At 55.1% G+C, this 27487-nt stretch overlaps 1 long non-coding RNA gene across 1 annotated transcript in view; it reads left to right on the top strand.

Moving 5' to 3' along the window:
* The first annotated feature begins 1249 nt into the window (after nt 1-1249).
* Nucleotides 1250-27487, top strand: part of LOC142871361 (uncharacterized) — a 40715-nt gene continuing 14477 nt past the window's right edge. The window contains exons 1-2 of the long non-coding RNA XR_012919606.1: nt 1250-1379; nt 2681-2803. This is a non-coding gene — a long non-coding RNA (uncharacterized LOC142871361). The remainder of the gene's footprint in view (nt 1380-2680; nt 2804-27487) is intronic.

Genomic DNA, 27487 nt, shown 5'->3' with positions numbered 1-27487 from the left:
ATAAAATATAATAAATTTAAATGAACTAATCCTCCCAGGTTGACCCGCACAATGAGAACGTTAGTAAGCCATCAGGGCTAGATGGACTGCTGCTACGCTCATGCTTTAGTTCTAACTTCCCCCGCCTGACTGGGGCCACTGCCGCACCAGGCTGGTTGGCGACAGATTGCAGGGGTCGATTACACCAGTCTGACAATGGTGCAGTGCGTTTCTGTTTGAAGTGGCATTTGTGAATAGTTGCACAGCTCGAGGGTATTTTTTAATTCTCTCTGCTTCTGCTTAACAGCCCCATCATGTCAAAGAAGACCAAGAGAATACTAAAGGAAGAAAATAGATTTTTTTTTTTTTTTTTGAGACAGAGTCTCGCTTTGTTGCCCGGGCTAGAGTGAGTGCCGTGGTGTCAGCCTAGCTCACAGCAACCTCAAACTCCTGGGCTCAAGCGATCCTCCTGCCTCAGCCTCCCGAGTAGCTGGGACTACAGGCATGCACCACCATGCCCGGCTAATTTTTTGTATATATTTTTAGTTGGCCAATTAATTTCTTTCTATTTATAGTAGAGACGGGGTCTCGCTCTTGCTCAGGCTGGTTTTTAACTCCTGACCTCGAGCAATCCGCCCGCCTCGGCCTCCCAGGAGCTAGGATTACAGGCGTGAGCCACCGCGCCTGGCCAAGAAAACAGGTTTTTAATGAGGACTGGGAATTGCAATATTACCTTGTTTCTGCTAAAGATAAGATGATTTGCTTGCTTTCTGATACTGCAATATCAACATTAAAGAAATTCAATGTTCATCAGCATTATAACACTCATAGGGATCACAAATATTTTAAGTTAGAGGGAGAGGCTCGAAAGGTTGTACTGCAGAAATTAAGAGATGAAAAGCAAAAGCAAAGACAATTCTTTCAAGCAGCAATAAGACCTGGAAATAATACCACTGAAGCAATTTATAAAGTAGCTTACATGCTCAGGAAAAAAGGGAAGCCATTCAGTGATGTAGAAATTGTGAACGAAGGCACTGTGAAAGGTATAGGATGCTTAGACCCCGATGACGTTTCAAAGTACAAACTGCCTCTTTCAAGGAGAACCATAAGTGATGGACAGCATGAATTAGCCTTCAACTTAACAGAACAACTTCATGCAATACTTCAAAAGGAAAATATATATTAGTCTATCGCTTTGCATGGATCAACTGATACTACTGACTCGGTGCAGGTTTTATACTCATATACTTTTATACTTCATTCAGGTCATAACAGAAGATTTTCTTTGCTACGAAGAGTTACTTGCTTTGGGCACTCTTGCAAACAGAACATGAGGAATAGACATCTTCAACAACTTTCAAAATAAATGTCGTGAAGTCGGACCGAATTTGGTAAATTTAGTGAGTATATGTACAGATGTTGCACCTTCCATGACAGGAAAACATGAAGGGTTTATTGCACAGATTAAAAAAAAGCATTAACAGGCTGGGTGTGGTGGCTCACACCTGTAATCCCAGCACTCTGGGAGGCTGAGACAGGTGTATCTCTTGAGACCAGGAGTTTGAGACCAGCCTGAGCAAGAGCAAGACCTCGCCTCTACCAAAAATATAAAAATTAGCCAGGTGTCGTGGTGTGTGCCTGTACCAGCTACTTGGGAGGCTGAAGCGGGAGGATTGCTTGAGCCCAGGAGTTTGAGGTTGCTGTGAGCTAGGCTGACGCCACGGCACTCTACTTAGAGCAACAGAGTGAGACTCTGTCTCAAAAAAGAAAAAAAATTGAACCATAAGTTATTCAGTGTGGGTTTGCTGTATCATTCTAAAGAGTGTTGGCTATCAGCAGGGACAGGTGTCAGCCAAAATTTTATCTCTGTGGGAGCAGATAAAGTTTATGAAGAGCAGAATCAGCAATGTGAATTATTGAAAGAAGATTTCTATAGGAAGCCAGCATTTCTGTGTGATATGTCAAATCAAAATGACTTGAATATTTCTTTGCAAGGTAAAACTAAATCTATATATGTTATGTGGCAAAAAAAATCCAAGCATTTTGAAAAAAGCTATCTGTCTTCAAAATGTTTCTTCTTTTTTCTTTTTTTTTTTTTTTTTGAGACAGAGTCTCGCTTTGTTGCCCAGGCTAGAGTGAGTGCCATGGCATCAGCCTAGCTCACAGCAACCTCAAACTCCTGGGCTCAAGCGATCCTCCTGCCTCAGCCTCCCAAGTAGCTGGGACTACAGGCACATGCCACCATGCCCAGCTAATTTTTTCTATATATAGTAGTTGGCCAATTAATTTCTTTCTGTTTATAGTAGAGACAGGGTCTTGCTCTTGCTCAGGCTGGTTTCGAACTCCTGACCTCGAGCAATCCGCCCGCCTCGGCCTCCCAGAGAGCTAGGATTACAGGCGTGAGCCACCTCACCCAGCCAAAATGTTTCTTCTTAAAAGGAAATTTTGGATGAAGTCTTTTTTTCACAGTTAGCAAAGGTAATTTTTTTTTTTTTTTTTTGAGACAGAGTCTCGCTTTGTTGCTCAGGCTAGAGTGAGTGCTGTGGCGTCAGCCTAGCTCACAGCAACCTCAAACTCCTGGGCTCAAGCAATCCTCCTGCCTCAGCCGCCCGAGTAGCTAGGACTACAGGTGTATGCCACCATACCTGGCTCATTTTTTCTATTTTTATTTGTCCAGCTAATTTCTTTCTATTTTTTTTAGTAGAGACTAGTGCTCACTCTTGCTGAGGCTGGTCTCAAATTCTGGACCTCAAGCCATCCTCCTGTCTTGGCCTCCCAGAATGCAAGGATTACCGGCGTGAGCCACCAAGCCCAGCCCGCACAGGTAACTGATGAGCAGGATGATATATTCAAATTATTTTAAGAATACACAGCTTTCATAGACCTATTAATTGGAGAGTGCAATGAACATTTCACTGACTTGGAGAATCATATTACACTCAAATTAGCATTTCAGCCTCACCTAACTGATATCACCAAGGCACCTAAAGAGCTACAGATGGAATTGATTGAGCTCTCAGTAGATGACTTTTTCTTTCTTTCTTTTTTTTTTTTTTTGAGACAGAGTCTCGCTTTGTTGCCCAGGCTAGAGTGAGTGCCATGGCGTCAGCCTCGCTCACAGCAACCTCAAACTCCTGGGCTCAAGCGATCCGCCTGCCTCAGCCTCCCAAGTACCTGGGACTACAGGCATGCGCCACCATGCCCGGCTAATTTTTTCTATATATATTAGTTGGCCAATTAATTTCTTTCTATTTATGTTAGAGACAGGGTCTCGCTCTTGCTCAGGCTGGTTTTGAACTCCTGACCTGGAGCAATCCTCCCGCCTCGGCCTCCCAGAGAGTTAGGATTACAGGCGTGAGCCACCGCACCTGGCCAGTAGATGACTTTTAAAATCATTGTTTGATGCTAAGAAAGATCCAACTGAAACATGGAGAAAATGCAATAGAATCCCCACACCTTTGGCAACCTTCACAAAAAATGCTTTCTTGCCTTTCAACCATTTATTTCTGTGAATCTACATTCTCCTACCTGACCCAAATCCAGACACCCTTAAGGTCACAAAAGACTGACAACCCATCTAGAGGATCAGCTGCAACTGTGGATCTCCATGCTGCAACCAGACATTCAAATGCTTTCCAACAAAAAACACACACAACACAGTCATTGAAAGGTTAGTTAACTTTAAAATTAACAAATAACTTTCCTTTTTTTGAAATTATGAAGCATGTAGTAGTTAGATTTTTATAGAATAATGTACATTTTTAAGTATATCTAACTGAAGTTTCTTGTTGTCTGTCCCCCCACCTGGCCTGACAAAAGCTGAGGGCACCAGCCACGCAGCAGCCTTGCAGATAGCCACAGGCCTTCTGCTTCTCCGGGTCAGACAGACAAGAGGGGGCGCAAAGGTCCTCCCGGGACCTTTCAGGGCAACATAAAAAGCCACCAGGATGAGGTTCAGCCCCCACAACCGGCAGGACTCACTGGCCCCTTGATTGGAAGTTTCTAGGCCCCCAAGACTCCGAGGGCAGGTGCTGCCTCACTTCTGGGGCTGTCCCCGGAGAGGCGAGCATCTCAGCCGTGGGGAGGACGGGTCCCAGCTCTGCAGGGCGTTCTTGGTCCAGCGCTCCCTGCTCTGGGGATCTGGGATTTGAGGTCCTGGGTTCTAGGGTCTGGGTCTGCAGCCCCCCTTGCGTCCTGGGAAGCAGGGGGGAGTAGTGGGAAGAGCAAGCAGCCTCCAAGTGCAGTGACCCCAGCTGCCCAGTGCCTGGCCCTGCCCAGGCGGCCGGCATGGGGGCTCAAAGGCCCCTCGTTTCATACAAGTGGAGACCGAGGCCCGCGCCTTCAAGATGGTCAGGGATCTGCCCCAGAGCACCTTGGAGTGAGGGTGGGGGCGACGCCCTTGACAGCCCCCACCTCCCCATGCGCAGGGAGCCTGGCTCCCGGGAGGCCCCTGCCCAGCAGCCCATCCTCCCCGGGGAGGTGGTCAGGGCCCGTGGTGCTGGCGCTTCCCCAGCCCGGCTCCTCCCAGCCATCAGGCCTCACCTCCCCAGCCGGGGAATGGTTGGCTCCTGCCAAGAACGCCCACAGCCCTCAGACTGCACAGGGACAGGGATGCACAGGGATGCACAGGCCTGACCCCACCCATCCTCTAAGGCTCTTCCAGTTCCTGTCTGCCCTGGAGGAACTGAGCCCCCAGGCCCGAGTTTCCAGACTCCTTGGAAGCAGTGCTTCAGCGGGTCCTCCCGCCTTCTTTGCAACCATGAGTGGAGAAGGGGAGGCTGCCAGGCCGGGAGGGAGCCGTGGGGGTGGGGAGGAGCTGGCAGGGGTCCCGGCGGGAGGCCAGGCTGGGAGAGACCAGGGCCCTCTGGCACTCCCTCCGGACTGCCCCGCCCCTCTGCTCAGGCTCTGGTCCACACCCTCCATCTTCCCGGCAGGGCCCTGGCAGGCTAGTGGGGAGCTTGTCGGCTGCCCCATGAGGCCCCAGGCCCCTCCAGCACACACTCCCAGGCCACATGGAGGGCCCTGCTGGGGCTGGGCTCAGGGCTGGGGAGGGTAAGCCTTGCCCCTGCGGCTTCCTTCCCAGTTGTGGGGAGCGGAGCTCAGCCTGTCGGAATTGGGATTGGGAAGGAAGCTTTAAAGGAGAAGGCGGGAGCTTGTTGTTTCACCTGCTACGGATCTGGCACTGGCTGTGTGTGTCGCTGCACGGCGCATGTGTACACCCGCCTCTGGGATGAGGGCCTTATGTGCGATGGGACATACTGAAGTGCACCTGGCCAGGTGTGGGCTGGAGATGACCGCTGGCGTGAGAGCGCTGTCTGCAAGCGCACGCACACGTGCCCACACGTCACATCACGCGGAGACGCACCCTTGCGTACTGGGATACCCAGGGCAGGCTTCCTGCCCCAAACGTTCCCGAGCCCCCATCACCTTGTTTGGGATTCTAACATCTGAGCGTCTTCTGGGTAGCGCAGTCCCCGAGACGGGGCCGTGTCTGAGCCAGGCCGGGGCCTGGAGGCTGCGCAGGGGTGAGGGCCTGGGAGGCAGGGCTGCGGACAGAGCCCACGTCCACCCCTTACCTCCCTGAGGGGCAGCCTCCTCACCTGTCAGCAGGTGAGTTAACTGCTCCCACCCAATGCACTGGTGCACGGGGAGCGCTCGGCCAGCCCCGCAAACCGGAGAAACGTGAGGAGGGTGGACGCTGTGGCTGTGCATGTGACTTGGGAGGTCCCGTCTCCCCCTCGCTCTGCTCCTGCCTTGGAGACACTCCCAACTCTGAGGCACCTGTCCCCAGAGTGCCCTTCCCAGTTGGGGGACGGTGGCAGCCTGCGGCCCCTCTGCCCAGCTGGCCCCAGCTCCCGGCGCCTGCTCCGCCAGCTGTAGGAGGAAGAAGAGGGTTTCTGCAGTGACAGCTTTCCTTTCTAGAAGTCTCCTGTGTCTGGCTAGTTGTGTTCTCTGTGGAGCCTCTTGTGGCCTGGACCCGTCTCCTCTGTATGCTGTATCCCACGCGCCAGCAGCAGGTGAGCAGAGGCCCACAGGACAGGGGACAGATGGAGGGAGCAGACTGCGCCCCACCCAGGCTGGCCGGCTCCCTTGTTCTCATGCCTCACAGTCGCCCCACGTCAGAGCTGAGAAACTGAGACTCAGCCTTGGCAAAACCTTGCCGAGGGTCCCAGGCGACATCAGCTTTCGTGGGCTTGAGGCATTTTGTCTTTCTGGGCCCTTTTCTCCATAAAAAATAGGAAAAGTTTAGGCTGGGCGTGGTGGCTCACGCCTGTAATCCCAGCGATCTGGGACGCTGGGGCAGGCAGATTGCTCAAGATCAGGAGTTTGAAACCAGCCTGAGCAAGAAGAGCGAGACCCTGTCTCTACTATAAATAGAAAGAAATCAATTGGCCAACTAATATATATAGAAAAATATTAGCCAGGCATGGTGGCACGTGCCTGTAGTCCCAGCTACTCGGGAGGCTGAGGCAGGAGGATTGCTTGAGCCCAGGAGTTTGAGGTTGCTGTGAGCTAGGCTGACGCCATGGCACTCTAGCCTGGGCAACAAAGAGAGACTGACTCAAAAAAAAAAAAGGAAAATTTTATTTTGTGACAGCCTTGGTATAATATATTAATATTGTAGATTAAGATATTTCTTTTTCCTAAAAGTTTATTTTTTCTCGTTCTGATTTTAAAGAAAATGAAAACATTTCAGGGACCCCATCAAGTGCTGTGGAGCAGTGCTGGTGCTGGCTGCAGGGGCCAGGCCTTCCTCCCCCTCCCACTCCAGTCCTCCCACCCCTGCCCACCCCAGGAAGTGCCACATGATGCTTTGCTGATTTTTGGCTGTTGGTTTCTTTTTTCTTTCTTTCTTTTTTTTTTTTTGAGACAGAGTCTCGCTTTGTTGCCCAGTCTAGAGTGAGTGCTGTGGCGTCAGCCTAGCTCACAGCAACCTCAAACTCCTGGGGAGGCCAAGGCAGGAGGATCACTTGAGGCCAGGAGTGTGAGACCAGCCTGAGCAAGAGCAAGACCCCAGGGGGGAGGGGAAATTAAAAAAAAAGGAACAAGACCCTATCTCTACAAAACATAGAAAAATTAGCTGGGTGTGGTGGTGTGCACCCGTAGTCCCAGCTACTTGGGAAGCTGAGGCAGGAAGATCACTTCAGCCTCAGAGTTTGAGGTTGCATTGAGCTATGATGATACCACTATACTCTACCCTGGGTGACAGAGCCAGACTATGTCTCATAAATAAATACACACCTACATACATAGTAAAAACTAAGTTGATGTGTTGGGGAGACTTGTGATATGGTTTGAATGTCTCCTCCAAAACTTGGTCCTCACCAGATGCCAAGCAGATGCCAGCACTGTGTCCTTGGACTTCCCAGCCTCTAGAACCATGAGCAAAATACTTTGCTTTTCCCACCCTAGTCTGGGGTATTCTGTTATAGCAACACAAAATGGACTAAGACAGTTTGTTAAAAGTCACTTCGTTTACTAAATTGCTGTTGAAGTAAGTCTAGAGGAGACAACTATAAAGATGGGGGGTGGGGATGTAAAGTCCCGGAAGGATCCTGGGTGTAAGTTGCTCCCTTTGCATCTTCAAGTTCTCTGGTGACAGAAGTGGAGATGAGCCACCACAGATGCTGTGCCAGTCACAGGTGGTCGGACAAGGCTGTGGCCCAGCATGCAGAAAATGACCTGGGCCACACATCCAGAGGTTGGCCACTGAGTACGTGTACTAACCACAATGTTTCCAGTGTGGCTGAGTCCTTCGTTTGCTATCTTGTACTTTAAGTGACCTTTTCAATCAACTTCTGTATTAGGTATCTATTGCTGCATAATCAGTTACCCCAAAACTTAGCAACTGAAAACTAAACATTTATTATCTCACAGTTTGGGCAGGTCAATAACCCAGAAGTGGCCTTAGCTGCTGGCCCTGGCCCAAGGCCCCAAGGCTCAACTTGGGGAGGAACCGCTTCCAAGCTCACCGTCCTGGCTGCCAGCAGCCTCGGGTCCTGGCCACGTGGGCTTCTCCCCAGGGCTGCCTGGGGCATGGCCGCTGACCAGCCCTCTTCCCCCACGGAGAGAACAAGGGAGGGGGAGCAAGCCCCCATGACAGATGTTGGTCTTGTTACAAGTGAATCTCAGAAGTGACACCCCGTCCCACACCCTGTGTTCTACTCACCAGTCACTAGTCCCACCCACGCTCTTGCGGTGCACAGGGAGTGGGGACAAGGGGGCAAGGATCCCGGGCCTGCTGGAGGCTGTCTGCCACAGCCACTGTGAGGGTCCTCATCCAGCTGGGTGAGAGGCCTTCTCCGCAGAATCAAACACCAAAACACCATCGAAACTGCACACTCGCTCCGTGCTAGGCGCCACTCCAAGAACTTTATGTTGACCCCTTGGCAACGGCAAGGTTATCCTCATTTTATGGGATAATAAAGAGAGGGAAAGTATCTTGTTCTCAAATCCCACAGCCCTCGAGGCCTGGAGCCAGCTGGAACCCCAAAGCCACAGGGGTGTGGACCCCACGGAGGAAGCTGGGTTCGGCATGTGCCAAGAGGCTGCAAGGCCTGGCAGTGTGTCCCCCCAGGGGGGCCGACATGTGATCTGAAGTCCAGGAAGAGGGGGCATCAGAACTGGCTCTGTGTGCACCCTGAGCCAGGGGCCAGGGGAGGGTTGCAGGGGGGGCATGAGTCCCAGGGAGGGGGGCTCACCCCAGCAGGGTGGTGTGGACCGGACAGAAGGCTGAGGCCAGAGCCCAAAGGCTCCTCTGGGTCTAAGGATGGCCAGAGGGGAGGATGGAAGCTGTGATACGGGGACGGGGTGGGGTTATAGTGCTCAGCAGGGGTAGGGACACCTCCGAGGAGCAGCCTGGCTGAGCCATGGTACAGGGAGCGTTGCGCTTGCTCAGTGTGGGGTCAGGGCTGCGGGGTCAAGGTTTCTGTTTGGGGTGTCGAGGTACAGTTCAGGTACTGGTCCTGGCTGTGGCCACACCCTCTGACCTCTCAGTGGGCCAGTGCCAGCCCAGACCCCACCCAGGCTGACACCCCGGATGTGGCCTCCCAGGTCACCTGCCCCAAGGCAAAGAGTCATGGGTGCTCCACCCAGAGGCTGTGCGCCCCTCCCCAGCCAGTCCAACCTGTTTGCCCAGCACCTTGATGGCTGTCCTCTGCCCTGGGCCCCTGCTGCCCTGGGAGCCACCGCTCTTCATGGAGCAACTCAGCCCTCAGGCCAGGCTATCACACTGCCGCGTGCCTCCTCCTCCAGGGAGCTTACCGGGCCTCCTAATCACTCCCAGATTTTGGTTATATATATATATATATATATATATTTTTTTTTTAATTTTATTTATTGTTGAGGTGAAGTCACTTAGGCTAGAGTGCCGTGGTGTCAGCCTAGCTCACAGCAACCTCAAACTCCTGGGCTCAAGCGATCCTCCTGCCTCAGCCTCCCAAGTAGCTGGGACTACAGGCATGTGCCACCATGCCCGGCTAATTTTTTCTATATATTTTTAGTTGGCCAATTAATTTCTTTCTATTTATAGGCTGGTTTTGAACCCCTGACCTTGAGCGATCTGCCCACCTTGGCCTCCCAGAGTGCTGGAATTACAGGTGTGAGACACCAGGCCCAACCACCCAGACTTTCTAAGAGTTCAGAAGTGTGCAGAGAGGGCTGCAAAAATCCAACCCAGCCCCCAACAACTGCAGATATTTGGTTTCTCCCCAGAACTGACGTCCAGCACTCACCAGGTGCCACAGACCCTAGCCAAGACTTGTCCCACCCCAGTGGCCCTCTGGGCCGCTCCGGACCAGCCTCAGAATCTCTCCAGCAAACATTGACAGCCTCCCCTACTCCCCCACCACACTCGCCCAGCCAGCTCCCCGGCTAAGCCTCCACTGCCCTGCGCCCCAGCGGGCCTCGCCCTGCTCACTGCCGCCCTGCACCCCTCTGTCCGGCCCCTGACACCCCAGCCCACTTCTGTGCCTTCGCCCACGCTGTTCCCCCACCTAACCTGCGCCCTCCCTGCTCCAAATGTCCAGATCCTTCCCACCCTTCAAGGCTCCGCTCAAAGCCTGAGCTGAGAGAGTGACCTACCCTCTCTGAGCCTCAGTTTCCCTGGCTGTACCCGGAGGTACATCATTTCTCCCTTACCAGGGAGCTGGGAGGAGGGAAGAAGGCGCGGGCTGTGGGGGGCCTGGCACGCAGGGGGCCCTGAGGCTCTGGCCCTTCCAGCCCAGCCCAGCCCCCCAGCCCGCAGTGCTCCCAGTCGGGGCCAGGTGCTCACTAAGCCCTGCCAGGTGGTGACGCGCCTTGGCCGGCCGGTTCCCGCCCCCCAGAACCAGCCCGGGGCCCCTGAAATGGGGCCCAGAAGGCCTCGCGGGAGAACATCTGCGCCAAGCTGCGGGATGGGGGCGGGATGAAACCCGAGCGGCCGCGCTGCCCCCCAGCGGCCCCTCCCGCGGCGCGGCGGGCTGGGGCGGGGGAGGGGCCGGCCTGTACGCGGCGGCTCAGGCCCCACAGGGCGGCTGCGCCCTCCTCGGTCCGGGTCTGTGAAATGGGGCGGCGACAGCGCCGCACCGCGGGCCCTGCGTGTGTGTGGGTCCTTGTCCGTTTCTAACAGTAACGCCCAGTCGCTAGGAAAAGCTCAGAAGATTGCAGAAAAGCACACCCCAAAGATGACAGTGACCCGACGCCACCCCGGGATGGGGAGCGCGGGCCGCGGAGGCACGTGCTGCTCGTGCCCGAGGGGCCCGGGCGGTAGTTGGCGCTCGAACCCGGCAGTCTTCCTGCAGCCCCGCCCCGGCGAGGCTGGGGGGTGGGGGGGGAGGGACCCGCTGCCACATGCGCTTCGGCGGGCCTGCCAGGGCGTCGCGTGTGCGCGCGCGCAGGGCCTGGCGCGCCTGGGCTCCCCCTGCCACCCGGGAGACTATGTGGAGGCTTTGAACCCCGTCCCCGAGCCCACCTCGCGAGGATTGATCCGATGGCTTTTCAAACCCGGGCCTCGCCTTACCAACGGCACCCCCTCCGGTGCTGGTCGCCTCTCCCCTCCAGCCCGTGGAGAAGGGAACAGTTGACCCATTTTACTGGTGACAACTGGGGTGGGGCGGTGCTTTATCCAGAGACCAGGAACCTGACTCTTCCAGTGCCTTCCGGTGCACGGGGGACACCGCCACGTGCCGGCCAAACGCGCTGCCCACCCCACCGCTGTCCCGGAGTCGCGGCTCCGGGCGGCCCACCTTATCCCGGACACCAGCCCGGCGCTTAGTGACTCGCCACCCAGCCCGGAGTGGGCCCTGCCTTCAGTGCCCTGAGGGCCGAGGGGACGCTCACAGGGCTGGGGCAAGGCCCGGCCGGCCTGCAGCCCGGTTTCCCCGCCTCGACCGACTCGGTGGCTGGTGAGAGCTCTCCGGAGCTGGGCGAGGGCTGTTCCCACCCTTCTGGGTTCACCCTGGGGGTACCCTGCTCAGCTCACTGTCTGTTTCCTCCTGTCTGCTAAGAGCACCCTGGTTTTCCAGGGCGGACCCCGCCATCCACCCTGCAGGGGCGCGGCATGCTGTGCACCCACCATCCCTGTTCTGGGCCTGAAGTCAGCATCCCCCCCACTAGTTTGGAGTAGAGCAGCAGGCCCGCAGGTGGGGCGGGGTGGGCGGTTAGGGGGCAGTGACCTGGCCTACGGGAGCCACCTTAGGTGGGATCTCATCGGAGGGTGGTGCGGAAGAGCCAGGCTGGGAGGCTGGGTCCGTCAGCCCTGGGCTTTTTGGCTTCAGTTCCCACCCTGGCTCAGTTTTCCCTGTTCCTTCACTCATTCCACACTGTGCCCTCAGACAGCTTCAGGATGTCTCCAGAGACACAGCCCCTCGGTGGCGACTGCCCCAGGGTGGGTGGGCGCTTAAAGCCTGCACCACTCCCGGTTAGTTGCAGGGTGACTTGGCCTATATACGGCAGGGTGGGAGATCCCAGCCTGAGTTTGGACAGGACTGGGGGGAGGTGGGGGTGAGGGAGGAGAGTGCTCCAAGCAATTGGCCCAGAGAGAGGATTCCTGGGCTCCTTGAAAGAACAATGGGGTGGGGGTGGGGAGCAGAAAGGAGGATTGTGGGCCATATGCAGCCTTTGGATCTCAGCCCAGCTCGGAGGAGCCACAGCTGGGTGTAGTGCAGCTGATCGGTGTTGTGGTTGATCCCTCTGGCCTGCCCGCCTTCCCAGGGCTCTGCAACCCGGGAAGAAAAGAACCCTTGCTTTATCGTGCAACGCGGGGAAGGTGCCTCTTGACCCTGGTGTGGCTCCGTGGGGAGGGCGAGGATAGGAGTGGACGCCTGTTTTGCAGATGTTTGTAGACTACAGTAAGAGCCGGGCTGTGATGGGCTGGACGGACGAAGAGCCCAGGCTCTGCCCATACCACTTAGTGGAGACTTCCCAGGGGGCGCAGCGGGCTGGAGATGAGCAGGAATCGCAAGGAGCTAAGCCAGGAGACAGGGTGGGCCGGTGGCAGGCATGTCCTGAGAGAGGCTCAAAGCCACCGTGTGCCCAGGAAACTCCTAAGTCAGAATTTGAGTGTAAAGAATATGGAATCCGTCTGTCTGTCTGCCAGTGTGTCTCTGCTTGAGGCTGCTAAGGTGCAGGCACCGTGGTCAGAGCCCCGTGTTTGGGTGGCCGGTGGGGGAAGAGGGGGTGGAGGAAGACCCATTGCAACTGGGGCCTGGGCGTGGGGAAGGCTTAGCTGGTGGATGGGGTTAATCGTGGAGAAACCTCGTGCTTCTCTCTGCTTCCTCTGGAAGCTTCATGATGCTTCCAGAAAAATGACAGCAAAAAAATTAAAAAGGCATAGACATGAGAGGGGAGACAACCACACATGAGGGTTGGAGCACATTCTAAGAAGATAAAAAACTGGCAGGACTCGGCAGAAAAGGGGAAGCAGCCCCTGATGTGCAAGCCGAAAGCACCTGGGAACACCCTGGGTCCCACGCGCTGTGGGAGGCAGGGATGGAATCGGGACCGGCTGTTCCGAGAGTCGAGTCGTTACAGCGCTGTGGCAGACAGCCCCCCTAGGGCGAGCCCAAGGATTGGCCACCTTCTGGTGCCCACAGCCTCATCAGGAGGGTGGTCTGGCGGGGCCTGCCCCATGGGATGTGGCATCACCTTGTGCTATGCTAGACCCGTCTGAGCAGCCTGGCACGAGCGCTTCTCCTGGAAGGCTGCACGAAGGAAGCCCATGTGGTGGCCTCCAGCCGACAGCCAGCAAGATTCCAGGGCCTCTGTCGCATAGCCACAAGGAAGTTAATCCTGCCGACACCAAATGAGCCCAGAAGCAGATTTCCCCAGGTGAAGGTCCGGTGAGCATGTGCCGCGACATCCCGATTGCAGCCTGTGAGACCCTGAGCGGAGGCCCCAGCTCAGCTAGACTTCTAACCCACAGAAAGGGTCGAAGAAATGCTTGTTGTTGGCCAGGCGTGGTGGCTCCGGCCTGCAATGCTGGCTCTCTGGGAGGCCAAGGTGGGAGGATCGCCTGAGCTCAGGAGTTGGAGACCAGCCTCAGCAAGAGTGAGACCCCGTATCTACTAAAAATACAAAAAGAAATTAGCAAGACAACTAAAAAATAGAAAAAAAATTAGCCAGGCGTGGCGGCACATGCCTGTAGTCCCAGCACTTTGGGAGACTGAGGCGGGAAGATTGCTTGAGGTGCCAGGAGTTCCAGACGAGCCTGGCTACATAGTAAGACTCCATCTCTAAAAAAGAAAAAGTATTAGCCAGGCATGGTGGCACATGCCTGTAGTCCCAGCTACTCGGGAGGCTGAGGCAGGAGGATTGCTTGAGCCCAGGAGTTTGAGGTTGCTGTGAGCTAGGCTGATGTACTCTAACCTGGGCAATAGAGCAAGACTCTGTCTCAAAAAAAAAAAAAGCATATTGTTTTAAGCTGCCAAGTCTTTGTTACTTAGCACAGAAAACAAACAACTACAACCCTAAGGCCTCCTAGAGCTGCTGCTCACTGAGCAGATCCATGCCCTTCCCCGTCTCCCCCTGCCCCCCTCGCAGAGAGAAGATGCACAGTCTCTGGAGGGAGACTCCAGTATCAGGGCCTCAGGCAGGGGTGAGTGTGGACTGCAAAATTCACTCAAGGGGCCACGCACCAAACAGCCCGTCCCGCCCTTCCCTACTCTGCTCCCAGAATGCCAGGAGCCAAGCGTGTGTCCCTCACGCAGGAGACTGGAGGAGTCCTCCATGGAAACCCAGTAATCCCACCATGGAAAGAGTCCCAGTCACTCACTGCCTCTTGCTGCGACAGGCTGGGTGACTTGCCAGTGAAAAGTGAGTGGAAGTGACGTGTTGCACAGCTGTGAGTGAAAACTCGAAGGCTTGTCCTGTGGTCCCACAGCTGCTTGGTTTTTTCCCTCGGCCACAGGAAAAGCACGTCGCAGACGGAGGCTGCTCCTTCGGCCAAGGCTCCACAATAAAAAGGACACTTGAAGCCCAGCTGAGCCCTGGCAGGCAGCACATGACATGAGTGAGAAATAGCCCTTTGCGGCCGGGCGCAGTGGCTCACGCCTGTAATCCTAGCTCTCTGGGAGGCCGAGCCGGGCGGATTGCTCGAGGTCAGGAGTTCAAAACCAGCCTGAGCAAGACCCCATCTCTACTAAAAATAGAAAGAAATTAATTGGCCAACTAAAAATATATATACAAAAAATTAGCCGGGCATGGTGGCACATGCCTGTAGTCCCAGCTACTCGGGAGGCTGAGGCAGGAGGATTGCTTGAGCCCAGGAGATTGAGGTTGCTGTGATCTAGGCTGATGCCATGGCACTCACTCTAGCCTAGGCAACAAAGTGAGACTCTGTCTCAAAAAACAAACAAACAAACAAACAAAAAACAAGAAATAGCCCTTTGCTTCATGAGCCCCTGAGATGGGGATGCTTGTTACCACAGCATAACTTAGCAAAGCTGATTGATACACCCGACAGAAAAGCTGTCTTGATGCCTCATAACCCAGAGTGAATCATTGCACGCGAAGAGCATCCAGGCGGCCTGCCCGCGCTCCTGTCTAGTGCAAGTGGCAGCCAAGGATCACCAGACATCAGGGGAAACCCTCCAACGGGAAAGCCACACTGGAACAGAGAGAAAGGAACTGGGATGAAAGAGAACAGAAGGGAACAGAAGAAAATGCCGAAATAAACCCTAATTCCTCAGAGAGGACGTTAAACCAGGACAACGGTATTTCTTGTAATGGGCAAACAACTTGTGGAAGTTTAAAAGATGATAGTGAAAACGATCGGTAGGAGAACAAGTTAGGAAGGTCTCCTAAAGAGTGGAAGTAGGCCAGGTGTGGTAGCTCAGAGGTCCTGCAATTCCAGCACCTTGGGAGGACAAGGCAGGAGAATTGCCCGAGGCCAGAAGTTTGAGACCAGCCTGGGTCACATAGCAAGACCTCACCTCTAAAAAATGTTTTTAATTAATTTAAAAAAGGCCGAGGCTGGGCGCGGTGGCTAAAGCCTGTAATCCTAGCACTCTGGGAGGCCGAGGCGGGCAGATTGCTCGAGGTCAGGAGTTCGAAACCAGCCTGAGCAAGAGCAAGACCCCGTCTCTACTATAAATAGAAAGAAATTAATTGGCCAACTAATATATATATATATATAAAATTAGCCGGGCATGGTGGCGCATGCCTGTAGTCCCAGCTACTCGGGAGGCTGAGGCAGAAGGATTGCTTGAGCCCAGGAGTTTGAGGTTGCTGTGAGCTAGGCTGACGCCATGGCACTCACTCTAGCCTGGGCAACAAAGAGAGACTCTGTCTCAAAAAAAAAAAAAAAAAAAGGCCGGATGTGGTGGCTCACGCCTGTAATCCTAGCACTCTGGGAGGCTGAGGCGGGAGGATTGCTCGAGGTCAGGAGTTCCAAACCAGCCTGAGCAAGAGCGAGACCCCGTCTCTACTAAAAATAGAAAGAAATTAATCAGCCAACTAAAAATATATAGAAAATATTAGCCGGGCATGGTGGCGCATGCCTGTAGTCTCAGCTACTCGGGAGGCTGAGGCAGGATTGCTTGAGACCAGGAGTTTGAGGTTGCTGTGAGCTAGGCTGACGCCACCGGACTCTAGCACAGGTGACAGAGTGAGACTCTTTCTCAAAAAATAAAATGAAATAACATAGATAAGAAAAGAGTAGAAGTAAATGACAAAGAAATAGAAAATAGGAAAGGGAGGAAAAATTAGAGGATGAGACCAGAAATGATCAAATCCAAACACAGGAGCTCTAGAAGGCGGGAACTGAGAGACATGAGTGTCCAGGGTGCAGGGGCCTTGTGCCTGTACAAGTTTTAAAAGAGCCCACCCCAAGGTGCAGCACTGGGATTTGTGGGGTCTTTTGGAAGCACCAGGGATAAATCAAAGATATTAAACACCTCCAAAGGGGAAAATCAAGTCTCAAGCAAAAAAAGAAAAATCGGCCAGACATGGTGGCATGTGCCTATACTCCTACCTACTCTGGAGGCTGGGGCAGGAGGATCACTTAAGCCCAGGAATTTGAGGCTGCTGTGAGCTATGATCCTGCCATGCACTCTAGCCTGGGCAGCAGAGCAAGACCTTATCTCTAAAAAATGCTGGGGAAATGATTTTCAACCTGAAATTCTATACGGAGCCAAGCTATCATCAAGCTTGAGGCTGGATAAAGAACTTGCCGGACATGCAAGGGTTAAAGGTCGCTGTCTCCTGCACCTTTTCTCAAGAAGGTACCAGAGGACGTTCTCTAGAAAAATGAGGGAGGAAACCAAAAAAGAGAAAGACGTGAGATGCAGGAAACAGGGATCCGAGGGAAGCCCAGGTCCACAGTGGCCGTGCCGTGGGCCCAGAGAGCAGCCAGCAGGGATTGTCGCAGGAGGCAGGCTTCCGGAGGGAAACTGGGGGACAGTGGGCAGGACAGACTCTGCGATGGGTAGGAAATAGTACTGAGAGATGGCGGAGGCCGGGGAGACTTAAAGGTGTGTTCAAAGAAGGCTAAGTTATTAGTTCTCCGTTACTGCATAACAAATTGCCACGTATTTATCCTACAGTTTGTGTGTCAGGAGTCTGGGCGTAATTGGGCGGGGGCTCTGGGCAGGGTCTCACACAGCTGTAACCACAGTGCTCGCTGGGATTCCAAGCTAGTTCTAAGGCTTGACTGGGGAAGGATCTCCTTCTGGGGTCACTGCAGTTGCTGGCAGAACTCCGTTCCTTGCTGTTGCAGGGCCGAGGGCTTCCGTTTCTTGCTGATGGTTGAACTTAGAGGATGCCCGTAGCTCCTAGGGGCCACCTGTAGTCCTTGCCACGTGGCCTTCTCCACACAGGCAGCCTGCACGTGGCAGCTCCCTTCTAAGACAGTGAGGGAGGAGGACACTCAAGCGAGATGGGAGCTACAGTCTCACGTCACATAATCACATATATTCCGTCACCTTTGTCCTATTGGTTACACAGCATGACAGGTTCATTCCCACACTCAACGGGAGGGGACTACAAAAGGGTGTGAACGCCAGGAGGCAGGGATCTTTGATAGTCACTTTTGAATGAGCTGACCACACTAAAGCAACCGAAAACAACGGCAATGACTAACTTCATGGAAAATTAAAAGTTAAACCAGGCCCGGTGCGGTGGCTCACGCCTGTAATCCTAGCTCTCTGGGAGGCCAAGGCAGGTAGATGGCTCAAGGTCAGGAGACGAGACCAGCCTGAGCAAGAGCGAGACCCATCTCTACTATAAATAGAAAGAAATTAATTGGCCAACAATATATATACAGAAAAAAATTAGCCGGGCATGGTGGCACTTGCCTATAGTCCCAGCTACTCGGGAGGCTGAGGCAGTAGGATCGCTGGAGCCCAGGAGTTTGAAGTTGCTGTGAGCTAGGCTGACGCCACGGCACTCACTCTAGCCTGGGCAACAAAGCGAGACTCTGTCTCAAAAAAATAAATAAATAAATAAAAATAGAAAGAAACTAATTGGCCAGCTAAAAATATACATAGAAAAAATTAGCCGGGCATGGTGGCGCATGCCTGTAGTCCCAGCTACTCGGGAGGCTGAGGCAGCAGGATCGCTTGAGCCCAGGAGTTTGAGGTTGCTGAGAGCTAGGCTGACGCCACGACACTCTAGCCGGGGCAACAGAGTGAGACTCTGTCTCAAAAAAAAAAAAAAATAGTTAAACCAGAAAGAAAATATAATCATAGAGCATTACTTGGCTCAGTAGCAAACAATGCTTATAAAATCATTTTGATGAACAACCAAGTATTGGTTTAAGCAAATATTGGGATATTGATGGTGACAGGTGGCACAGGAGAGCAGGTGTGTGTTGCAGGGAGGAATGGAAGACAGCTAAACTCTTCCATGAGAGAAAGCGTAGGAATCGAGCAGCACGAGAATGTCATTTATTATACACGGGGATGAAATGCCGAAGAGGCCAGAAGCGTTGAATGCGGCTGGGGAGAACGGGGGTGGGGGCCTGTTTGCCTTTGAAACTCTGTGCACATCCTGTACGCGTACTTTAAACCACTGCATTGCTTGAATAAAAATATACGCTAATTAGCAGGGACAAGGATGGGGGAGGAGAAACATCCTGGAAGAGGGCACAGTGAAGTCCCCAGGGATCCTGAACAACACGAGCTTCTGCCTCCCTGGGGACGGGGCTCGCAGGCTGGGGAGCGGGCCCTGGGAGCAGGCGGCTGGCCCGCACGGCAGGGACCATCGCAAGGAGAACTTCCACCGGGAAAACTCAGTAACTGCCTGGGGACTGGAAGCCAGCAGCTCCCTGGGACAGGGCGGGGAGGATTTGGAGGATTTGGGAGGACAGCGGCGGGAGTGACTGTGCATCCCCACCCCCCCAGGCGGGAAAGGAGGCCCAGAGTGGACGCCCTCACCTTGGGCGTCTGGGAGTGTCCCGTCTGCACAGACATTTCTTGGGGAGACTCTGAAGGCTCTGACCCGGCTTTGTTTTTGTTTTTAGAGACACCGTCTCAGTATGTCACCCAGGCTGGAGCACAGTGGCTATTCACAGGCGCACCACGGTCTTGAACTCCCAGCCTCAAGCCATCCTCCCACCTCAGCCTCCAGAGTAGCTGGGACTACAGGCGTGCACCACCGCACACAGCCTTGTTTTGTTTTTAATTCAGTTGATTTTGCATAATTTTTGAAAAATCCAAGTAATAAGTGCTTCTGGTAAAAACACTGGGAAGGGACAGGATGTTCTGGAAAAGCACCACCCACGGCCAGTGCTGCTGGGCTGTCTGCTCTCCCAAATGTCCTTCCGTGTCTCTGTCTCTCCCCGCCTCTCCCCCACAGAAATGGTCTCTCCCTTCAGCACCCAAGGTCTGCACCCTGCTTCTCACTCCGTTGGCTGTCTAGGTTCTCGGTCCTCCCCTTGCTTTTCCAGACCCCTGTGCCTGGAGACACCCCCCACCCCCACCCCCGTACGCACCCAGTCCCAAGTGGTGGGTGCTCAGCTGGGGTGTAGGATTTTGCTTTTATCAGCTCTGCTGCAGGTGGAACACCGCTGCACACCCTGCCTGGCTTTCTTTTGTCCCTCTCTTGGGGGAGGAGCCTGTCCTGGGATTCTGGGTCTGTATGGGGACACTTGTCGCAGGCCAGGAGTGCCAGGCTCCAGCAGCTGTGGGGCCAGACATTTGAGAAGGGTTTAGGGGAAAGAAAGGGGTAGAGGCCAGGCGCGGTGGCTCACGCCTGTAATCCTAGCACTCTGGGAGGCCGAGGCAGGCGGATTGCTCGAGGTCAGGAGTCCAAAACCAGCCTGAGCAAGAGCGAGACCCCGTCTCTACTATAAATAGAAAGAAATTAATTGGCCAACTAATATATATAGAAAAAATTAGCCGGGCATGGTGGCGCATGCCTGTAGTCCCAGCTACTCGGGAGGCTGAGGCATGAGGATCTGTTGAGCCCAGGAGTTTGAGGTTGCTGTGAGCGAAGCTGACACCACAGCACCCTAGACCAGGTAACAGAGTGAGACTCTGTCTCAAAAAACAAAAAAAAACAAAAAAGAAAAACAAAGACAAGGGAGTGGAGAAATGTGGTGAGTTTACTTCAGAAAGGGACTTCTAGGGGCGCCTCACTAGCAGCCACCAAGGACACATGGCCACATCTAGGGCTGCCCAGCTGCCACCGTGGGGCTGCGCGCTGGCTGAGACAGTCCCTGCCTGGAGCTTGCTTTCTTTCTTTCTTTCTTTCTTTCTTTCTTTCTTTCTTTCTTTCTTTCTTTCTTTCTTTTCTTTCTTTTCTTTCCTCTCTCTCTTTTGAGACAGAGTCTCACTCTGTTACCCGGGCTAGAGTGCCATGGCGTCAGCCTAGCTCACAGCAACCTCAAACTCCTGGGCTCAAGCAATCCTCCTGCCTCAGCCTCCCGAGTAGCTGGGACTACAGGCATGCGCCACCATGCCCGGCTAATTTCTATATATATTTTCTATATATATATATATTCTATATATAATTTCTATATATATATAATTTCTATATATATTAGTTGGCCAATTAATTTCTTTCTATTTATAGTAGAGACAGGGTTTCGCTCTTGCTCAAGCTGATTTCGAACTCCTGACCTCGAGCAACCCTCCCGCCTCGGCCTCCCAGAGTGCTAGGATTACAGGCGTGAGCCACCGCGCCCAACCAAGAGATTCTTTACTTTAATGTGGCTTTGGGCAACTTCCTTTACCTCTCTGGACCTCAGTTTCCTGGGGGTGACAAGAGCACCTGTCTGAGGACAGGAGGCAGGAGAGAGTAGCAGGGCGGGCGCTGGGGGGAGTGGAGAGTGAACTGAGTGGAGGGGTCAGAATTTGAGCTGCCCGCCCGATGGCTCCAGGTTCTCCAGTGGCAGGGCCAATACACCTGACCTCAGAGCCCCTGACCTCCGACCTCTGAGCCTATCTCTACAAAATACTGTGGGCTATTCTATTTTATGTCATTTAAAAAAAATGCTAGTTGATGTATTCATAATTGCCCCAAACTGGAAACAACCCAGTTGTCTATCAGCTGGTGAATGGATAAACAAAGGTGGTATCTTTGTAAAAATAAACGCTGCTTCGCAGTGAAAGTGAACAAAGTACTGACACACAGGACGCCACGGATAAATGTCACAGATACTGCACTGAGGAAAAGCACGCTCATGCTGCAAACGCTGTGTGACTCCACTTACACCAAGCTCTAGAACAGGCCAAGTTAATCTGTGGTGACAGGATGTGGATCAGAGGGTGTCTGGTGCCAGAGATTGACCGGGAAGGGGCGCCGAGAACATTCTGGGGGTTGGAAACGCCATCACTCACACTGGGTGCATACATTGGCCCAAACTCACAGAACCCGGTACACAAAGCAGGTGCATTGCGCTGTGTGACAATTTTGCATGCAAGAAAAATGCTGGTTGCCTCGATGATAAATTGATTTCATGACGCGCTGCTGAATCAGTGGCCCATCACTGGGGCTGTGCCAAGCCCCGTGGAGACCAGGTGGGGGGACAGGGCTGCAAAGGGTGCCTCGGGGGAGCGCTGGAGAGGAAACTGCTTTGGGAAAGCTGTGGGGGCGCAGGAGAGAAACTAATCAAAGGGGGCGAGGGCCAGTGGGTGCCGGCAGGGAACAGGCATGGGCAGAAGCCCCAGGATGGGAGCGTCAGGGAGCACCCCAGAGCTGGGCCCTGTGGGCGGAGTGCTCTGGAGGGCCGGGTCCCGGTCTGTTATGTACCCCACACTCCTGCAGCTGTCCCCTCTGCCCCTGACCACAGCCCCAGCCCCATTCCCCCTCCAGGCTGCTCTTCCAGGTCCTCACTCCCGTGACTCGACTTTTTTTCCAGTTTGGTGACAGGACCCAGACTTCAAGCCTCTGGGCCTTTGTCCATGACGCCCCCTCAGCGCGAAATGCCCTTCCTGGCAGCTTCCTGCAGCTTCAGACCCCAGTGAGCTGTACTTAAATCCCCGACCCGACCCGTGGTGAGCGCAGCACTGGCTGGGCGAGGCCACCCAGGGCTTGTCCCGCCAGCGCAGCGCCAGCCTGGGCCTGCCCCCGACCGGATCCTTGGGTGTCAGACGCATGAATCAACTCAGCCACCAGGTTTGATTCAGATTCTGACAGTTGCTACCAAGGAGTTGACATCTGTGTCGCAAGGTTCCTGTTACCTTCCGGCAACCGCGCGGAGTCGCCCGCGTGACCTGGCGGGGACCCACGCAGAAAGGAGGGACTCGCCCCAGGGCACGCGGGGCCGGGCGGGGGCGCAGCCTTGGCCCGGCTTTGGGTCCTGCCGCTTCCCGCAGGGATAAGCCGGGTCTCCGCCCTCGGGCGCGCCCGCGGGGTTCGAGTCCCGCTCCGTCCCCCCACGCGGGCCGGGCCACGCGCCCCCACGGGGCTGGCACGGCAGGCGGAGCGCGGGCCGTAGCCATGGAGACCGCACCAGACCAAGAGCCCGCGGGGGCGCCGCGGCGGGACCCCAGCCTCAGCGGAACCAGCGGGAAGCCCAGCCCGCCCTCTCTGGGCCTCAGTTTCCCATCGAGACCGCGGGACTAGCGCTGGGCGCGGCTGTTCCCTTTCCCGCCTCCCGCAGCAGGAACAGCCCGATGCCCTGGCAGCGGCCTGGGGGCCGGGTGCCCAGCTGTGGGGGCAGCCTCCTCCCTCCCTCATCCGGAGGGGAGGCTGAGGCCGCAGGTGGGGAGGCGAGGGTGGTCCGCACCTGTCGAGGCCCTCATTGTCCCTTCTGGAGTGGGGCAAGGGAGTGACACAGCCCTGCGAGTAGACCCAGTGGTTGGGCTAAGGACAGGGAACCGGGGCAGGTCCATCCTGGGCGGCTCAGAGAGCCCATCGGGCAAGGGGGGACCCTCAGGGCAGCTCCGGGAGCTCCGGCTCTCACAGCCCTAGGATCTCCAAGGCCTTGTCCTGCTCACCATCAGGTAGCCTGGGCTGCAGCAGGGCCCTGGGCGACTCCGGGCTGTGTGTGCCTGTGTGGTGCGTGTGCCACCCTGGGCCCCTGAGGGTAATCTGTGGTAGCAGGTCACCTTCTATCCCCTCCCACCTGGGGCCAGACCATAGCCAGGGTCCAGGCACAGTGAGCACTGGGCCTGGCCCGTGGCCCCCACCCCCCAGGGCCCACGACTCAGGACCAGGCAGACCAGGCCGGGAGCAGGGCCAGCGAGCTGCTCAACACCGCGGGGCCCTGGGCGCACCGTGGCTGCTTTGGCCTTGATTTCCTCAACCCAGAGTGATCCCAGGTCCCCGGGGTGCGGTGGTTCTGACCAGCGGGGGTGGAGTAGATGGAGAGGACATTGCTAATGGGGTGTCACCAAAGAGCCCCAAAAGCCCCACTGGTCCGGCCCACCCCTTGGGGTGGATGGGCCCCTGAGGGCACCAGGACCCTGTGCCAGGTGTGGTGTTCTCCCTGCAGGTGACCCGAGGACAATCCTGCCCCTCTCAACCTGTGTTGTCTTGCCAGAAAGCAGGACCTTGCCAGCCGCAGCGGGAACGCAGTGTGGACAAAGCCTGCCAGACGGCGAATGTCCTGCCCTGCAGCCCTTAGGCCCCCAGATCCTGGGCCCTGGGCCTGATGTCCCTGTTTTCCTTGATTCTTTGGCCCCCTTAGCCCTGCTTGAGGTGTCTGAGGAGCTGCCTATGACTCCACAGGGGCCACAGGCCGGGCCCAGTGCTCACTGTCACCGGCCCCTGGCTATGGTCTGGCCCCCGGCGGGTGGGGATAGAAGGTGACCTGCCATCACAGATACCCCTATTGGCCCCAGCACCCCCTGCCCAACTTGGGGAGGAGGCTGTGGGCCTTGGTGGCAGCCCTGCCAGGGATCAGTTGGCCAATCAACAAGCCTCAGGGATCACCCAGCACATAGGTGTTGGTGTGGGGAGGCAGAGAGGGACACACGATGGGAGATGGAGGGCCCTGCCATGTCCTCCATGCTCAGAGACCCTCGGCCCAATCTCCAAGGGACGGGGGGCCCCAGCTTTGAAGGGAGAGAGCTCATTTTGGCATTGTTTCCGGGGACACTCAGGAAATACCCACCATGTGGCCCTGACCAGCCCATTGGAGGGAACAGCCCATGTGGCCTGGGCCCCCGTGGTTGGAGAGTGTCCTCCAGCTGGGCCTGAAGCCTCTACCTGGACAGAGGGGCAGGAAGGGCATTCAGGAGGGTCACAGCCTGGGCCAAAGCCACTGGCCTTTGGCAGTTGCAGGGAGAAGGGCCTGCCTGAAAGAGAGATACAGTGCCGGGTGTGGTGGCTCACACCTGTAATTCCAGCACCCTGGGAGGCTGAGGAGGGAGGATTGCTTGAGTTCAGGAGTTTGAGACCAGCCTGAGCAAGAGCAAGACCCCATCTCTACAAAAAATAGAAAAATTAGCCGGGCATGGTGACGCATGCCTGTAGTGGCAACTACGCGGGAGGCTGAGGCAGGAGGACCACTTGCGCCCGGGAGTTTGAGGTTGCAGTGAGCTATGGTGATGCCACAGCAGTCTAGCTAGCATGACAAAGCAAGACTATGTCTCAAAAAAAAAAAAAAAAAAAAGAATTTGTTCAAAAGGGCCTCATGAATTGACTATGCTGTTTTGCTTATATTATTCTGTGATTCATAGCATTCAATCTTCCAGAAAAAATTAGTGGCAGCCTACAGGAAGTCAGAAACAATCAATTTGTAACAATAGAAATAGATAATTTTGAACAATCGGGAGTGTGGGACATGCACTTACCCTATTTCAGGACATTAATGATCAGTTTTTGGACATCAAATGTAGCTGTGAGTTTCCTGGCAGTCAAGGCATAAAGGGAGCAAGAATGTTCTGTAGGATGGGGGGAAGGTGAAAAAAAAAAAAAAGATTGGTCTGAAGGAATGTCACTATTTGATCAAAGGGAGCCCACCAGGCAGCTCGGAGACCATGGACTTCTTCCCAGAAAGAAGCTCTATTGTGAACTTATACCTGAAACCTCAGCCAGCAGGTGTTCTCTGTGGGAGGCCTCTGGGGACCAGACGGCCAGCAGGCCCAGAGGAGAGAGGCAGCTGCAAGCTAGGCCTAGGCGCACACCCTCGGGGCCCTGCCTGTTGTGCAGCCCAGGGTGTCTGGCTCTCTGTGGGCCTCCGGGCCAAGCCTAACCCAACTCTCTGGCTCACAGGGGCTCAGGACCCCAGCAGCGGATCATCAGAAATGCTGCCCTGGGAGCCTCACTCAGGGTCCCAGGAGGGCCCCCTCCCATCCCTCCCGCTCCCCTGCTTCCCAAGTGCTCCCCTGGAGGACGGGGAGTGAGCCTGTCTCTCATCGCTGCAGAGCGGGCTGTGCTCACACTGGTCTCTCCCTTTGCACATGCTGTTCCTAGCGTCTGGAATGCCCTTCCCGCCCTCTCAGTTCTTCACCTCTCAGTTCACATGTCATCTCCTCTAGCCCCATGCTGACCCTGATGGCACCCTTGCCACACCTTGTTGGCATTGTCCATTTACTGGGCTATGTTTCTGTCACTTCAGATCCCAACACTGGGCTGGGGCTGGCACCGGGCAGGCTGGGGCTGGCGTATTTATGGAATGATCTAACTAGAGAGTGTCCCTCAGTAGGAAAGGACTTTAGGTTCCCGGATCCCGTTGTGCAAATGGGAAACTAACACCCTGTGCTGGTAAATGAGGGGCCTGGCCGCCCATGGAGTCAGGCAGGGCTGGGGCAGAGCCGGGATGGCTCCCCTGGTGGCAGGGAAGTGGCACCAAAATTCAGAGGACAGCTGAATTTCGAGTCCCCACTGTGCCCCTTTCTCCCTCTGTGACCCTGAGCAGGCCCTGGCCCCCCCAGAGGCTGATGGCTGCCTGGGAGGGAAGGGGTTCCTCCGTGGGAAGCACTTGGCAAGTCCGTGGTTCTCAGCCGGTGCTCTGCTGGGTTCGCTCTTGCTAGCACTGAGCCTTGGTGACCACCCAGACCTCCACATACCCTGCCCCCAGGGCAGAGCCTGGGGTCCCTCTGCTCCCCCTCCTGCCGGCTCCTCCCCATTTTCCAGCATCCAGGACCTGGACCAACGAGACAAGCTGGGGAAAGGCATTCCAGGTGAGGAAACACAGTGTACCAAAGAGAGCATGCGCGTGTGCGGGGCCCATTCCAGGAACAAGCTGGGGTCAGGTTTCTTTCTCAGGCACTGCAGGAGGTGGGACAAGAGGTGGACGAGACTGGCAAAGTTGGCCGAGTGAGCTCTTGAATGCCCGGCCGAGGAGCTTGCCATGTGCTCCTGGGGCTGGCTGGGAGTCTTTCCTTGAAGGTTTGGGGCCGGGTGGGCGGGAGCAGATACTGTGGTGCTGGGCTGGAGGGGCTGGTGCGGGTGAGGTCGTGGCCAGGTGCGGCGTGCAGTCGTGGCCCTAGCGCCCAGCCCCGGGCTGCGCTGAGATGCACAGAGGAATGAACAAATGAGGCCTGTCCTCCGGACTAGAGCCACCCAGCAGGTTGGTCCCCCTGTCCTGTGTGTGCTGCAGCCCTGCGGAGACCGCCCAGGCTGGAGCCTGAGAGGAGGGTGGCCATATGCCCGGCTGCAGTTTCTCTGGGATTCAGCTGTCCCTGCACAGCAGCTGCGGGCGGGTGGTCTCCCTAGGAAGCCACAGCTGTCCTCCAGGCTGGGCCAGGTGCGGTAGGGGCTGCCCTGGACACTCCCTCAGGGGCTCTCTTAGACCATGGGGGGGCCCCAGCCAAGGAGAGGGGTCCCGGACCTGGGCCCAGCAGGGCCGGAGTGCCCATTCCACAGCCTGGGGACTGAGGTGTCTGGGCAACCCACATAGGATGGGCCAGGAGATGTGGCAATAACAACTCCAGATTCAGGTTTAAGTTGCCTACACATTTTGTTTACATAAAACACCTCAATTTTTATTTTTTAATTTTTTTAATTTTTAAAATTATTTTTTTTAAAGGGGAGGGAGTGGGGGGGTGCAAGTTCCTTTTTTTTTTTCAGATAGGGTCTCACTCTGTTGCTCAGGCTAGAGTGCAGTGGTGTCATCACAGCTCACTGCAACCTCAAACCCCTGGGCTCAAGCAATCCTCCTGCCTCGGCCTCCCAAGTAGCTGGGACTGCAGGCATGCGCCACGATGTGGCTTTTTGTGACTGACATCTTTCACTTCGGGTAACTTCTTAAAAATAGACTTTATTTTTTAGATCAGTTTTAGAGTCAAAGCCAAATTGAGCCAAGGTGCAGAGAGTTGCCATATGCCCCCAACCCCTGCGCTGACAGCCTCCCTGCTGCCAACACCCCACCCTGCCGGAGTGGCACAGTTGTTACAACTGATGAACCCACAGTGACACGTCCTTGTCACCCAGAGTCGATAGTTTTCATTAGGGCTCACCCTTCCTGTTAGGTATTTCATGGGTTTGGACAAGCATGTAATGACGTGTCTCCACCATTAGGGTTTTATGCGTTGTTTTCACTGGCCTAAAAGGCCTCCGTGCTCTGCCTATTCACGCCTCCCTCCCACCTAACCCTTGGAAACCAATCATTTTATTGTCTTCATAGCTTTCCTTTCCAGAATGCCGTGCAGTGGAATCATGCAACATGTGGCCTTTTCAGACTGGCCTCTTTCTCTTA

The sequence above is a fragment of the Microcebus murinus genome, chromosome 6, assembly GCF_040939455.1.
Source record: "Microcebus murinus isolate Inina chromosome 6, M.murinus_Inina_mat1.0, whole genome shotgun sequence".
In the NCBI taxonomy this organism is placed as follows: Eukaryota; Metazoa; Chordata; class Mammalia; order Primates; family Cheirogaleidae; genus Microcebus; species Microcebus murinus.
This window is presented reverse-complemented; position numbering and strand designations above follow the sequence as displayed.